Consider the following 16,998-nt stretch of genomic DNA (forward strand, 5'->3'; position numbering starts at 1 on the left):
ATGTGGGATTGGGATGTGGGATTGGGATGTGGGATGTGGGATGTGGGGTGTGGGATTGGGAAGTGGGATGTGGGATGTGGGATGTGGGATGTGGGGTGTGGGATGTGGGATGTGGGATGTGGGATATGGGATGTGGGATTGGGATGTGGGATGTGGGATGTGGGATGTGGGATTGGGATGTGGGATTGGGATGTGGGATGTGGGATTGGGATGTGGGATTGGGATATGGATATGGGATATGGGATTGGGATGTGGGATGTGGGATATGGGATATGGGATTTGGGATTGGGATGTGGGATGTGGGATGTGGGATGTGGGATGTGGGATGTGGGATGTGGGATGTGGGATGTGGGATGTGGGATATGGGATTGGGATGTGGGATATGGGATGTGGGATATGGGATGTGGGATGTGGGATATGGGATATGGATATGGGATATGGGATTGGGATGTGGGATGTGGGATATGGGATGTGGGATATGGGATTTGGGATTGGGATGTGGGATGTGGGATGTGGGATATGGGATATGGGATGTGGGATGTGGGATGTGGGATGTGGGATTGGGATGTGGGATGTGGGATGTGGGATGTGGGATGTGGGATGTGGGATTGGGATGTGGGATGTGGGATGTGGGATGTGGGATATGGGATGTGGGATTGGGATGTGGGATGTGGGATTGGGATGTGGGATATGGGATGTGGGATGTGGGATTGGGATGTGGGATATGGGATGTGGGATGTGGGATGTGGGATATGGGATGTGGGATTGGGATGTGGGATGTGGGATATGGGATGTGGGATATGGGATGTGGGATGTGGGTTGTGGGATGTGGGATGTGGGATTGGGATGTGGGATGTGGGATATGGGATATGGGATGTGGGATGTGGGATGTGGGATGTGGGATTGGGATGTGGGATGTGGGATGTGGGATATGGGATTTGGGATGTGGGATATGGGATGTGGGATGTGGGATGTGGGATGTGGGATTGGGATGTGGGATGTGGGATGTGGGATGTGGGATGTGGGATGTGGGATGTGGGATATGGGATATGGGATGTGGGGTGTGGGATTGGGATGTGGGATGTGGGATATGGGATGTGGGATGTGGGATGTGGGATGTGGGATATGGGATGTGGGATGTGGGATGTGGGATTGGGATGTGGGATGTGGGATGTGGGATGTGGGATTGGGATGTGGGATATGGGATGTGGGATTTGGGATGTGGGATATGGGATGTGGGTTGTGGGATTGGGATGTGGGATGTGGGATATGGGATATGGGATGTGGGATGTGGGATGTGGGATTGGGATGTGGGATATGGGATGTGGGATGTGGGATGTGGGATGTGGGATGTGGGATGTGGGATGTGGGATTGGGATGTGGGATATGGGATGTGGGATTTGGGATGTGGGATATGGGATGTGGGTTGTGGGATTGGGATGTGGGATGTGGGATGTGGGATGTGGGATGTGGGATATGGGATGTGGGATGTGGGATGTGGGATTGGGATGTGGGATGTGGGATGTGGGATATGGGATATGGGATGTGGGATGTGGGATGTGGGATTGGGATGTGGGATGTGGGATGTGGGATGTGGGATGTGGGATGTGGGATGTGGGATGTGGGATGTGGGATGTGGGATTGGGATGTGGGATGTGGGATTGGGATGTGGGATATGGGATGTGGGATGTGGGATGTGGGATGTGGGATGTGGGATATGGGATGTGGGATGTGGGATGTGGGATGTGGGATTGGGATGTGGGATATGGGATGTGGGATGTGGCTGTGGGATGAGTTTGGGATAAGAATTCGGGGTCTCTATGGGGTGGCTATGGCGTGGCTATGGGGTCTCTATGGGATCTCTATGGGGTGGCTATGGGATCTCTATCGGATGGCTGTGGGGTGGCTATGGGATCTCTCTGGGATGACCATGGGATCTCTATGGGATCTCTATAGGATGGCTATGGGATCTGTATGGGATGATTTTGGGATGGCTATAGGATGGCTATGGGGTGGCTATGGGATCTCTCTGGGATGGCTATGGGAGTTCTATAGGATTGCTGTTGGATGGCTATGGGGTCTCTATAGGATGGCTATGGGGTGGCTATGGGGTGGCTATGGGGTCTCTATAGGGTGGCTATGGGGTCTCTATGGGATGGTATGGGATCTCTATGGGATCCTTATGGGATGGCTATGGGGAGGCTATGGGGTGGCTATGGGGTCTCTATGGGATCTCTATGGGATGGCTATGGGATCTGTATGGGATGATTTTGGGATGGCTATAGGATGGCTATGGGGTGGCTATGGGGTCTCTATGGGATGGCTATGGGATGGTTATGGGGTGGCTATGGGGTCTCTATGGGATGGTATGGGATCTCTATGGGGTGGCTATGGGGTTGCTATGGGATCTCTATGGGATCTTGATAGGATGGCTATGGGATCTCTCTGGGATATCTATGGGGTGGCTATGGGGTGGCTATAGGATTTCTATGGGGTCCCTATGGGATGGCTATGGGATGACTATGGGAGTTCTGTAGGATGACTGTAGGATGGCTATGGGGTGGCTATGGGGTCCGTATGGGATGGCTATGGGATGACTATAGGAATTCTAAAGGATGGCTGTAGGATGGCTATGGGGTGGCTATGGGAGTTCTATAGGATTGCTGTAGGATGGCTATGGGGTGGCTATGGGATCTCTATGGGATGGCTATGGGATCTGTATGGGATGATTTTGGGATGGCTATAGGATGGCTATGGGGTGGCTATGGGATCTCTATGGGATGGCTATGGGAGTTCTATAGGATTGCTGTTGGATGGCTATGGGGTCTCTATAGGATGGCTATGGGGTGGCTATGGGGTGGCTATGAGGTCTCTATAGGGTGGCTATGGGATCTCTATGGGATCCTTATGGGATCTCTATGGGATCCTTATGGGATGGCTATGGGAGTTCTATAGGACGGCTATAGGGTGGCTATGGGGTGGCTATGGGATCTCTCTGGGATGACCGTGGGATCTCTATGGGATCTCTATAGGATGGCTATGGGGTGGCTATGGGGTCCCTATGGGATGGCTGTAGGATGGCTATGGGGTGGCTATGGAATCTCTCTGGGATGACCATGGGATCTCTATGGGATCCTTATGGGATGGCTATGGGGGAGGCTATGGGGTGGCTATGGGGTCTCTATGGGATCTCTATGGGATGGCTATGGGATATCTATGTGGTGGCTATGGGATCTCTATAGGATGGCTATGGGATCTGTATGGGAAGATTTTGGGATGGCTATAGGATGGCTATGGGGTGGCTATGGGATCTCTCTGGGATGACCGTGGGATCTCTATGGGATCTCTATAGGATGGCTATGGGGTGGCTATGGGGTCCCTATAGGATGGCTATAGGATGGCTGTGGGGTGGCTATGGAATCTCTCTGGGATGACCATGGGATCTCTATGGGATCTCTATAGGATGGCTATGGGGTGGCTATGGGATCTCTATGGTATGGCTATGGGAGTTCTATAGGATTGCTGTAGGATGGCTATGGGGTGGCTATGGGATCTCTATAGGATGGCTATGGGATCTGTATGGGATGATTTTGGGATCTCTATAGGATGGCTATGGGGTGGCTATGGGATCTCTATGGGATGGCTATGGGAGTTCTATAGGATTGCTGTTGGATGGCTATGGGGTCTCTATAGGATGGCTATGGGGTGGCTATGGGGTGGCTATGAGGTCTCTATAGGGTGGCTATGGGATCTCTATGGGATCCTTATGGGATCTCTATGGGATCCTTATGGGATGGCTATGGGAGTTCTATAGGACGGCTGTAGGATGGCTATGGGGTGGCTATGGAATCTCTCTGGGATGACCGTGGGATCTCTATGGGATCCTTATGGGATGGCTATGGGGGAGGCTATGGGGTGGCTATGGGGTCTCTATGGGATCTCTATGGGATGGCATGGGATCTGTATGGGATGATTTTGGGATGGCTATAGGATGGCTATGGGGTGGCTATGGGATCTCTATGGGATGGCTATGGGGAGGCTATGGGGTCTCTATAGGATGGCTATGGCATGTCTACAGGATGGCTATGGGGTGGCTATGGGGTCTCTATGGGATGGCTATAGGATGGTTATGGGGTGGCTATGGGGTCTCTATGGGATGGTATGGGATCTCTATGGGGTGGCTATGGGGTTGCTATGGGATCTCTATGGGATCTTGATAGGATGGCTATGGGATCTCTCTGGGATATCTATGGGGTGGCTATGGGGTGGCTATAGGATTTCTATGGGGTCCCTATGGGATGGCTATGGGATGACTATGGGAGTTCTGTAGGATGGCTGTAGGATGGCTATGGGGTGGCTATGGGGTCCGTATGGGATGGCTATGGGATGACTATGGGAGTTCTATAGGATGGCTGTAGGGTGGCTGTGGGGTGGCTATGGGATCTCTATGGGATGACCATGAGATCTCTATGGGATCTCTATAGGGTGGCTATAGGATGGCTATGGAATCTCTATGGGATGGTATGGGATCTCTATGGGGTCCCTATGGGGTGGCTATGGGATCTCTATGCGATCTCTATGGGATGGCTATGGGGTGGCTATAGGGTCTCTATGGGATGGCTATGGGATCTCTATAGGATGGCTATGGGGTCTCTATGGGATGGCTATGGGGTGGCTATGGGATCTCTGTGGGATCTCTATGGGATGGCTATGAGATCTCTATAGGGTGGCTATGGGGTGGCTATGGGGTCTCTATGGGATCTCAATGGGTTGGGCCATGGATTTGGGACGGATCCCGCCCTGTTTTCCCCCATTACCGCATTGGGGCCGTTCCCCCCCCCACCCCCAAACCCCCCCCCATCCCATCATCTCCCAGTCCCCCCCGTTCCCACCCCATAACCGCCCCATAACCGCCCCATAAGCCGTTCGGTACCTGCGGGGCTCGGCCGTGCTGGTTTGATGGAGGGGGGGGCGGGGGGGGGGTGGGAGGAGGGGCGGAGTTGCGCGCATGCGCAGTGCGGGCAGTGATGGAGAACGGGGGGGGGTGGAGGTTATATGGGATTGGGGGGGGATATGGGGGGGATATGGGATATAGGGGGAATATGTGGGGATATATGGGGCTGGGGGGGGATTTAGGGTGGGATATGGGGGATATGGGGATATATGGGGCTGGGGGGGATTTAGGGTTGGATATGGGGATATATGGGGCTATATGGGGCTGGGGGGGATTTAGGGTTGGATATGGGGGATATATGGGGATATATGGGGCTGGGGGGGGATTTAGGGTGGGATATGGGGATATATGGGGATATATGGGGATATATGGGGATATATGGGGCTGGGGGGGGATTTAGGGTGGGGTATGGGGGATATAGGGGGCTATATGGGGCTGGGGGGGATTTAGGGTTGGATATGGGGCTATATGGGGATATATGGGGATATATGGGGCTGGGGGGGATTTAGGGTGGGATATGGGGGATATATGGGGATATATGGGGATATATGGGGATATATGGGGCTGGGGGGGATTTAGGGTGGGATATGGGGGATATATGGGGATATATGGGGCTGGGGGGGGATTTAGGGTTGGATATGGGGGATATATGGGGATATATGGGGCTGGGGGGGATTTAGGGTGGGATATGGGGGATATATGGGGATATATGGGGATATATGGGGCTGGGGGGGGATTTAGGGTTGGATATGGGGATATATGGGGATATATGGGGATATATGGGGCTGGGGGGGATTTAGGGTGGGCTATGGGGATATATGGGGATATATGGGGCTGGGGGGGGATTTAGGGTTGGGTATGGGGATATATGGGGCTATATGGGGCTTGGGGGGGATTTAGGGTTGGATATGGGGGATATATGGGGATATATGGGGATATATGGGGCTGGGGGGGGATTTAGGGTGGGATATGGGGGATATGGGGATATATGGGGCTGGGGGGGATTTAGGGTTGGATATGGGGATATATGGGGCTATATGGGGCTGGGGGGGATTTAGGGTTGGATATGGGGGATATATGGGGATATATGGGGCTGGGGGGGATTTAGGGTGGGATATGGGGGATATATGGGGATATATGGGGATATATGGGGCTGGGGGGGGATTTAGGGTGGGGTATGGGGGATATAGGGGGCTATATGGGGCTGGGGGGGATTTAGGGTTGGATATGGGGCTATATGGGGATATATGGGGATATATGGGGCTGGGGGGGATTTAGGGTGGGATATGGGGGATATATGGGGATATATGGGGATATATGGGGATATATGGGGCTGGGGGGGATTTAGGGTGGGATATGGGGGATATATGGGGATATATGGGGCTGGGGGGGATTTAGGGTTGGATATGGGGGATATATGGGGATATATGGGGCTGGGGGGGATTTAGGGTGGGATATATGGGGGATATATGGGGATATATGGGGATATATGGGGCTGGGGGGGGATTTAGGGTTGGATATGGGGGATATATGGGGATATATGGGGCTGGGGGGGATTTAGGGTGGGATATGGGGATATATGGGGATATATGGGGATATATGGGGCTGGGGGGTGGCTTGGGGGGGGATATAGGGGGCTATATGGGGCTGGGGGGGGATTTAGGGTTGGATATGGGGATATATGGGGATATATGGGGATATATGGGGATATATGGGGCTGGGGGGGATTTAGGGTGGGCTATGGGGATATATGGGGATATATGGGGCTGGGGGGGGATTTAGGGTTGGGTATGGGGATATATGGGGCTATATGGGGCTTGGGGGGGATTTAGGGTTGGATATGGGGGATATATGGGGATATATGGGGATATATGGGGCTGGGGGGGATTTAGGGTGGGATATGGGGATATATGGGGATATATGGGGCTGGGGGGGATTTAGGGTGGGATATGGGGGATATATGGGGATATATGGGGCTGGGGGTGGTTTGGGGGGGATATAGGGGGCTATATGGGGCTGGGGGGGATTTAGGGTTGGATATGGGGGATATATGGGGATATATGGGGATGGGGGGGATTTAGGGTTGGATATGGGGATATATGGGGCTATATGGGGCTGGGGGGGATTTAGGGTTGGATATGGGGATATATGGGGCTGGGGGGGGATTTAGGGTGGGATATGGGGGATATGGGGCTATATGGGGCTATATGGGGATATATGGGGCTGGGGGGGATTTAGGGTGGGATATGGGGGATATATGGGGATATATGGGGCTGGGGGGGGATTTAGGGTTGGATATGGGGGATATATGGGGATATATGGGGCTGGGGGGGGATTTAGGGTTGGATATGGGGGATATATGGGGATATATGGGGCTGGGGGGGATTTAGGGTGGGATATGGGGGATATATGGGGATATATGGGGATATATGGGGCTGGGGGGGATTTAGGGTTGGATATGGGGGATATATGGGGCTATATGGGGCTGGGGGGGGATTTAGGGTTGGATATGGGGGATATATGGGGATATATGGGGCTGGGGGGGATTTAGGGTGGGATATGGGGGATATGGGGCCATATGGGGCTGGGGGATGGCTTTAGGGTGAAGATAGGGGGGATATGGGAATTTATGGGGTTATATGGGGTTGGGGGGGATTTAGGGTGGGATATGGGGGGATATGGGGATATATGGGGCCATATGGAGTTGGGGGGGTCTTTAGGGGGAAAATAGGGGGATATGGGGGGGGCTATATGGGGTTGGGGGGGATGTAGGGTGGGATATGGGGGGGATATGGGGATATATGGGATCTGGGGGGGATATGGGGTGGATATAGGGGGCTATATGGGGCTGGGGGGGGCTTTAGGGGGAAAATAGAGGGGATATGGGATTTTATGGGGTTATATGGGGTGGGGGCGATTTAGGGGGAAAATAGGGCAATATGGGGGGGCTATATAGGGCTATATGGGGCTGGGGGGGATTTAGGATGGGAATATGGGGTCATAGTGCCTATAGGGCTGTAGTGGCTATGGGGCCACAGGGGTTATGGGGTCATAGGAGCTATGGGGTGTATGGGGGTCATAGTGGTTATAGGGCCACAGGAATTGTGGGGCTGTGTCACTTATGGGGCTGTGTTGCTTATGGGGTCACAGTGCTCATGGGGTCACAGTGGTTTTGGGGGCCGTGTTGCTTTTGGGGGTTGTAGTGATTATGGGGTCGCAATTGTTATGGGGCCGCAGTGCTTATGGGGTTGTGTTGCTTATGGGGTCGCAGTGCCTATGGGGCTGCAGTGCTTATGGGGCCGCAGTGCTTATGGGGTTGTGTTGCTTATGGGGCCACAGTGCTTATAGGGTCGCAGTGCTTATGGGGTCGCAGTGCTTTATGGGGTTGTGTTGCTTTTGGGGTCACAGTGCCTATGGGGCTGCAGTGCTTATGGGGCCGCAGTGCTTATAGGGCCGCAGTGCTTATGGGGTCGCAGTACTTATGGGGTCGCAGTGCTTATGGGGTCGCAGTGCTTATGGGGTCGCAGTGCTTATGGGGCCGCAGTGCTTATGGGGTTGTGTTGCTTATGGGGCCACAGTGCTTATAGGGTCGCAGTGCTTATGGGGTCGCAGTGCTTTATGGGGTTGTGTTGCTTTTGGGGTCACAGTGCTTATGGGGTTGTGTTGCTTATAGGGCCGCAGTGCTTATGGGGCTGCAGTGCTTATGGGGCTGCAGTGCTTATGGGGCCGCAGTGTTTTTGGGGTCACAACGATTATAGGGCCACACTGGTTTCAATCCTCCACCCTTTATTCAGTGGGGGGGGGGGCGTCCCCCAATCCCCCATAATGAGAAAATAAACCTTAATTACAAAAATAAGGGCTGCCCCCCCCCCCCCAAAGCCCCCCGACCCCATGGGGACGATGAGGGGGGACGTGAGGGGGGGGTCCCCAACATTGGGGGGGTGATGATGTGGGGGGGGTCCCCAAATTTGGGCAGTGACATCATTGGGGTGACCCCATAGAGCTGAATGTCCCCAATTATGGGGGGGGGGGACACCATGGGGGTGTCCCTATAGGGCTGCCCCCCAACTATGGGGTGTGACACCGACGGGGGGGAGGTGACAACATGGGGGTGTCCCCAATTTTGGGGGGTGACACCAAAGGGGGGGGTGACACCAATGGGGTTGTCCCCATAAGGTTGTATGTCCCCAACTTTGGGGTGTCCCCAACCCCCCCCCCCCCCCCCCCAGTCCTCCAGCTGATCTCGGTGTCCCGGGGGGGCACTGGGGGGGGGCACATCATGGCCGCTGGGTGCTGCTGATGTCCCCGATGTCCCCCGTTGTCCCCTCTGGTGGTGGCACGATGGGGACGGAGGCAGGGGGCTGCGGGCAGAGCTGGGGGACAGAGGGACAAGGGGGGGGACAGAGGGACGGGGGGGGACACAGAGGGACAATGAGGGATGGGGGGCCGGGGGGAAAATGGGGGGGGACAGAGGGACAATGGGGAGGACAGAGGGACAAAGGGGGATGGGGGGGACAAGGGGAGGACGGGGGGACAATGAGGGATGGGGGGGGACAGAGGGACGAGGGGGTCAGGGGGAGACAGAGGGACAAAGGGGGGACAAGGGGGACAATGGGGGGGGACAGAAGGATGGGGGGGGACAGGAGGACAAAGGGGGGGAGGGACAGGGGGACAATGAGGGATGGGGGGGCCGGGGGGGAAATGGGGGGGACAGGGGGACAATGGGGGATGGGGGGGGACAGAGGGATGATGGGGGACAAGGGAGGACAGAGGGACAAGGGGGGGGACAGAGGGACGGGGGGGACAGGAGGACAAAGGGGGGGAGGACAGGGGGACAATGGGGGACAAAGGGGGATGGGGGGGGGACAGAGGGACAATGGGGGACAGGGGGACAAAGGGGAGGGACAGAGGGACAGGGGGGAGACAGAGAAGGATGATGGGGGGGACAGCAGTGAGGGTGACACCCAATGATGGTGACACCACCCACCCCATGCCCCCCCCGTGAGCCCCCATCCCCACCTCCTTCCACAGCCCCCCATTCCCCCCCCACTGCCCCCCCCACAACCCTCCCACCACCCCCCCTTTTCCCCCCATCCCCTCCAGCAGCCCCCCACTGCCCCCCCAATCACCCCCTCTTCCCCCCCCCAACCCCCATTGCCTCCCAATCACCCTCCAATGCCCCCCCCGCTCCCCACCTCCTCCACCAGAGCCCCCCCACCCCCCCCATGACCCCCTATTACCCCCCCAAGCTCCTACTCCCCATCCCCCCTTATTCCCCCCCATCCCCCCCACCCCTTATTGCCCCCCATGACCCCCTATCGCCCCCTATTCCCCCCCATCACCCCTTACTGCCCCCCTCAACCCCAGCACCCCCCCTCGCCCCCCCCAGCCCCACCTCCTCCAGCAGCCCCCTATTCCCTCCCATCCCCCCCCATATCCCCCCCATTCCCTCCTATTCCCCCCCAGCCCCCCTTATTGCCCCCCACCACCCCTTATTGCCCCCTATCCCCCCTCATCCCCCATAATTCCCCCCCATCCCCCCCTCATTGCCCCCTATTCCCCCCCATCCCCCCCCATCACCCCTTACTGCCCCCACCCAGCCCCCCCCTCGCCCCCCCCAGCCCCACCTCCTCCAGCAGCCCCCTATTCCCCCCATCCCCCCCTTATCCCCCCAATTCCCTCCTACTCCCCCCCATCCCCCCCTATTGCCCCCTATTCCCCATCACCCCTTACTGCCCCCCACACCCCTTATTGCCCCCCCGTCGCCCCCCCCAGCCCCACCTCCTCCAGCAGCCCCCTATTCCCCCCCATCCCCCCCCATCACCCCTTATTGCCCCCTATTCCCCCCCAATCGCCCCCTATTCCCCCCCATCCCCCCCTATTGCCCCTTATTCCCCCCCATCACCCCTTATTGCCCCCTATTCCCCCCCAATCGCCCCCTATTCCCCCCCATCACCCCTTACTGCCCCCCCCACCCCTTATTGCCCCCCCCTCGCCCCCCCCAGCCCCACCTCCTCCAGCAGCCCCCTATTCCCCCCCATCCCCCCCCATCCCCCCTTATTGCCCCCTATTCCCCCCCATCCCCCCCTATCACCCCCTATTCCCCCCCATCACCCCTTACTGCCCCCCCCCACACCCCTTATTGCCCCCCCCTCGCCCCCCCCAGCCCCACCTCCTCCAGCAGCCCCTCCAGCTCCCTCAGCCTGGCCCTCTGCCTCCTCCTCCTCTGCTGCAGCCCCTTCAGTTTCCTCTGCAGCCCCAGCAGCAGCGCCGCCAGCTGCGCCGTGCTCAGCTCACCGCTGGGGGGCAGCACCGAGTCCGGCCCCGTCGAAAGCGGCGGAGGTTGGGCTGGGGGTGGGGGGAGGGTGGGGGGGGGGTGGGGGGGGGCTGGGGGCAACGCAGCCGGGGGGGGCAGCTGGGGACAAATGGGGACAAGGAATGAGCGACCGATGGCACCCGATGGCACCCAACGGCACCCAGTGATCAAGCAGTGGCACCCAATGGAACCCAATGGCACCCAATGGAACACAGTGGCACCCAATGGCACCCAATGATTGAGCAACGGCACCCAATGGAATCCAATGGCACCCAATGATCGCCCAATGGCACCCAATGATCGCCCAATGGCACCCAATGGCAACCCAATGATCAAGCAACGGCACCCAATGGAATCCAATGGCACCCAATGGAACCCAACAGCACCCAATGATCAACCGATGACACCCAATGGAACCCAATGGCACCCAATGAGCAACCAATGGCACCCAATGGCACCCAATGGAACCCAAAGGCACCCAATGGAACCCAATGATCGCCCAATGGCACCCAATGGCAACCCAATGATCAAGCAACGGCACCCAATGGAATCCAATGGCACCCAATGGAATCCAATGGCACCCAATGATCGCCCAATGGCACCCAATGGCAACCCAATGATCAAGCAACGGCACCCAATGGAATCCAATGGCACCCAATGGAACCCAACAGCACCCAATGATCAACCAATGGCACCCAATGGAACCCAATGGCACCCAATGAGCAACCAATGGCACCCAATGGCACCCAATGAGCAACCAATGGAACCCAATGACACCCAGTGGAACCCAACAGCACCCAATGATCAACCGATGACACCCAATGGAACCCAATGGCACCCAATGAGCAACCAATGGCACCCAATGGCACCCAATGGAACCCAAAGGCACCCAATGACACCCAAATGATCAACCAATGGAACCCAACGGCACCCAATGGCACCCAATGGAACCCAATGAGCAACCAATGGCACCCAATGATCAACTAGTGGCACCCAATGGAACCCAACGGCAGCCAATGGCACCCAATGATCAACCAATGGAATCCAATAGCACCCAATGGAACCCAACGGCACCCAATGGCACCCAATGGAACCCAATGATCAACCGATGGCACCCAATGGAACCCAGCAGCACCCAATGGCACCCAGTGGAACCCAATGATCAACTAATAGCACCCAGCGGCACCAAAGATCAACCAATAACACCCAATGATCAACCGATGGCACCCCACGATCAACCAATGGCACCCAGCGGTACCAAAGATCAACCAATGACACCCAATGATCAACCAATGGCAGCCAATGGAATCCAGTAGAACCCAATGGAACCCTATGGCACCCAATGAGCAACCAATGGCACCCAACGGCACCCAATGATCAACTAATGGCACCCAGTGACACCCAATGGAATCCAATGGCACCCAATGATCAACTAGTGGCACCCAATGGAACCCAACGGCAGCCAATGGCACCCAATGATCAACCAATGGAATCCAATAGCACCCAATGGAACCCAACGGCACCCAATGGCACCCAATGGAACCCAATGATCAACTGACGGCACCCAATGGAACCCAACAGCACCCAATGGCACCCAATGATCAACCAATAGCACCCAGCGGCACCAAAGATCAACCAATGACACCCAATGATCAACCAATGGCAACCAATGGAATCCAGTAGAACCCAATGGAACCCAATGGCACCCAATGAGCAACCAATGGCACCCAACGGCACCCAATGAGCAACCAATGGCACCCAATGGCACCCAATGGAACCCAGTTGATCAACCAATGACGCAATGATCAACCGATGACACCCAATGGAAGCCAATGGCAGCCAATGAGCAACCAATGGCACCCAATGGAACCCAATGGCACCCAATGAGCAACCAATGGCACCCAATGATCAACTAGTGGCACCCAATGGAACCCAACGGCAGCCAATGGAACCCAATGATCAACCAATGGAATCCAATAGCACCCAAAGGAACCCAACGGCACCCAATGGAACCCAATGATCAACCAATGGAACCCAACGGCAGCCAATGGCACCCAATGGAACCCAATGATCAACCAATGGAACCCAACGGCAGCCAATGGCAGCCAATGGAACCCAATGATCAACCAATGGCACCCAGCGGCACCAAAGATCAACCAATGGCACCCAATGATCAACCAATGGCACCCAATGATCAACCAATGGCACCCAATGGAGTCCAATGGCACCCAATGGAATCCAGAAGAACCCAATGGAACCCAATGAGCAACCAATGGCACCCAACGGCACCCAATGATCAACGAATGACACTCAATAGAACCCAATGGCACCCAATGAGCAACCAATGGCACCCAATGGCACCCAATGGAACCCAATGATCAACCAATGGCACCCAAAGAGCAACTAGTGGCACCCAATGGAACCCAACGGCACCCAATGGCACCCAATGATCAACCAATGGAATCCAATAGCACCCAATGGAACCCAATGGCACCCAATGGAACCCAATGATCAACCAATGGCACCCAACGGCACCAAAGATCAACCAATGACACCCAATGATCAACCAATGGCACCCAATGGAATCCAGTAGAACCCAATGGAAACCAATGGCACCCAATGAGCAACCAATGGCACCCATCGGCACCCAATGAGCAACCAATGGCACCCAATGGCACCCAATGGAACCCAGTTGATCAACCAATGACGCAATGATCAACCGATGACACCCAATGGAAGCCAATGGCAGCCAATGAGCAACCAATGGCACCCAATGGAACCCAATGGCACCCAATGAGCAACCAATGGCACCCAATGATCAACTAGTGGCACCCAATGGAACCCAACGGCACCCAATGGAACCCAATGATCAACCAATGGAATCCAATAGCACCCAAAGGAACCCAACGGCACCCAATGGAACCCAATGATCAACCAATGGAACCCAACGGCAGCCAATGGCACCCAATGGAACCCAATGATCAACCAATGGAACCCAACGGCAGCCAATGGCAGCCAATGGAACCCAATGATCAACCAATGGCACCCAGCGGCACCAAAGATCAACCAATGGCACCCAATGATCAACCAATGGCACCCAATGATCAACCAATGGCACCCAATGGAGTCCAATGGCACCCAATGGAATCCAGAAGAACCCAATGGAACCCAATGAGCAACCAATGGCACCCAACGGCACCCAATGATCAACGAATGACACTCAATAGAACCCAATGGCACCCAATGAGCAACCAATGGCACCCAATGGCACCCAATGGAACCCAATGATCAACCAATGGCACCCAAAGAGCAACTAGTGGCACCCAATGGAACCCAACGGCACCCAATGGCACCCAATGATCAACCAATGGAATCCAATAGCACCCAATGGAACCCAATGGCACCCAATGGAACCCAATGATCAACCAATGGCACCCAACGGCACCAAAGATCAACCAATGACACCCAATGATCAACCAATGGCACCCAATGGAATCCAGTAGAACCCAATGGAAACCAATGGCACCCAATGAGCAACCAATGGCACCCAATGGAACCCAATGGCACCCAATGATCAACTGATGGCACCCCATGATCACCCAATAGCACCCAATGGCATGCAATGATCAACTAATGGCACCCAATGGAATCCAGTAGAACCCAATGGCACCCAGTGAGCAACCATTGGCACCCAACGGCACCCAATGGAACCCAATGATCAACCAATGGCACCCAATGATCAGCCAATGGAATACAACAGCACCCAACAGCATCCAATGATCAACCAATGACACCCAATGGAACCCAACGGCACCCAATGATCAACTAGTGGCACCCAATGGAACCCAACGATCAACCAATGGCACCTAATGGAATCCAATGGCACCCAATGATCAACCGATGGCACCCAATGTTCACCCAGTAGCACCCAATGGCACGCAATGATCAAGCAGTGGCACCCAATGGAGGCCAATAGCACCCAATGGAACCCAATGGCACCCAATGATCAACCAATGGCACCCAGTGGCACCCAATGGAACCCAACGGCACCCAATGGCACCCAATGATCAACCGATGACACCCAATGATCAACCAAGGGCACCCAATGATCACCCGATGCCACCCAATGGAATCTAATAGCACCCAGTGGAACCCAATGGCACCCAATGATCAACCAATAATCACCCAACAACACCCAATTATCACCCAACAACACCCAATGGAATCCAATGGCACCCAACGGAACCTAATGGAACCCAATGGCACCCAATGATCAACCAATGGCACCCAATGGAATCCAACAGCACCCAATGGAACAAATGACACCCAACAGCATCCCGCGGCACCCAATAGCACCCCATAGCACCCAATGGCATGCAACAGCACCCAGTGACATCCATGTCACCCAATGGCACCCAACGACACCCAATGGCACCCAATGGAACAAATGACACCCAACAGCACCCCGTAGCATCCAATGATGAACCAACGACACCCAATGGCACCCCATGGCACCCAATGGCACCCAGTGACACCCAATGGAACAAATGACACCCAACAGCACCCAATGGCACGCAACAGCACCTAGTGACACCCATGTCACCCAATGGCACCCAACGACACGCAACGGCACCCAATGGAACAAATGACACCCAGCAGCACCCCGTGGCACCCAATGATCACCCAACGACACCCAATGGCACCCCATGGCACGCAACAGCACCCCGTGACACCCAATGGCACCCAACAACGTGCAACGGTACCCAATAGAACAAATGACACCCAACAGCACCCTGTGGCACCCAATGGCAGCCAAAGATCAACCAACGGCACCCAATGGCACCCAATGATCACCCAACGACACCCAATGATCACCCAACGACACCCAATGGCACCCAATGGCACCCAGTGACACCCAATGGCACCCAGTGACACCCAAGGGCACCCAAGGGCACCCACCCCATCTCCGGGCTCCAGCAGCTGCAGGACATTGCTGGGAACGGCTGGCGGCGCTGCTGGCGGCTGCGGGTGGGGCACCCTTGGGTGGGGAGGACGTTTGGGTGCTGCTTTGGAAACCAGCGCCCGGTCCTGGAAGGGAAAAGACAAGGAAAAAATTCCCAGCCTCCCCCCCCAGACCCACGTGGGGTCAACAGGACCCCCCCCAAAAACCCGCTGGAGGACTCAAGACCCCCCCCAAGACACCTCTGGAGGACTCCGGGACCCCCAGACCCACATAAGGACCCCGGGACCCCCCCCCACCCCCCAGGACCCCGCTGGAGGACTCAAGACCCCACCAGGACCCCCTCTGGAGGACTCCAGACCACCAGACCCAAATGGGGACCCCACAAACCCACGCAAGAATCTAGGACCCTCCCCAAAACCCCTCTGGAGGACACCAAGACCCCCCCCCAAAACCCCCTGGAGGACTACAGACCCCCCCAGACCCACATCGGGACCCCCAAGACCCCCCCCCCCCAGACCCCCCTGGAGGACTCCAGGACCCCTAGACCAAGATGGGGACCCCAGGAACCCTCTGTGACACCCCCAGACCCTCCTGGAGGACTCAAGACCCCCAGACCCACATGGGAACCCCAGGACACCCCCCCCAGACCCCCCTGGAGGACTCCAGACCCCCCCAGACGCACATGAAGACCCCCAGGACCCCCCCAAAACCCCTCTGGAGGACTCCAGGACCCCCAGACACGCATGAGGACGCCTAAAACCCCTC

Source organism: Phasianus colchicus, chromosome 38 (genome assembly GCF_987193195.1).
Source record: "Phasianus colchicus chromosome 38, bPhaCol1.hap1.1, whole genome shotgun sequence".
NCBI classification, from domain to species: Eukaryota; Metazoa; Chordata; class Aves; order Galliformes; family Phasianidae; genus Phasianus; species Phasianus colchicus.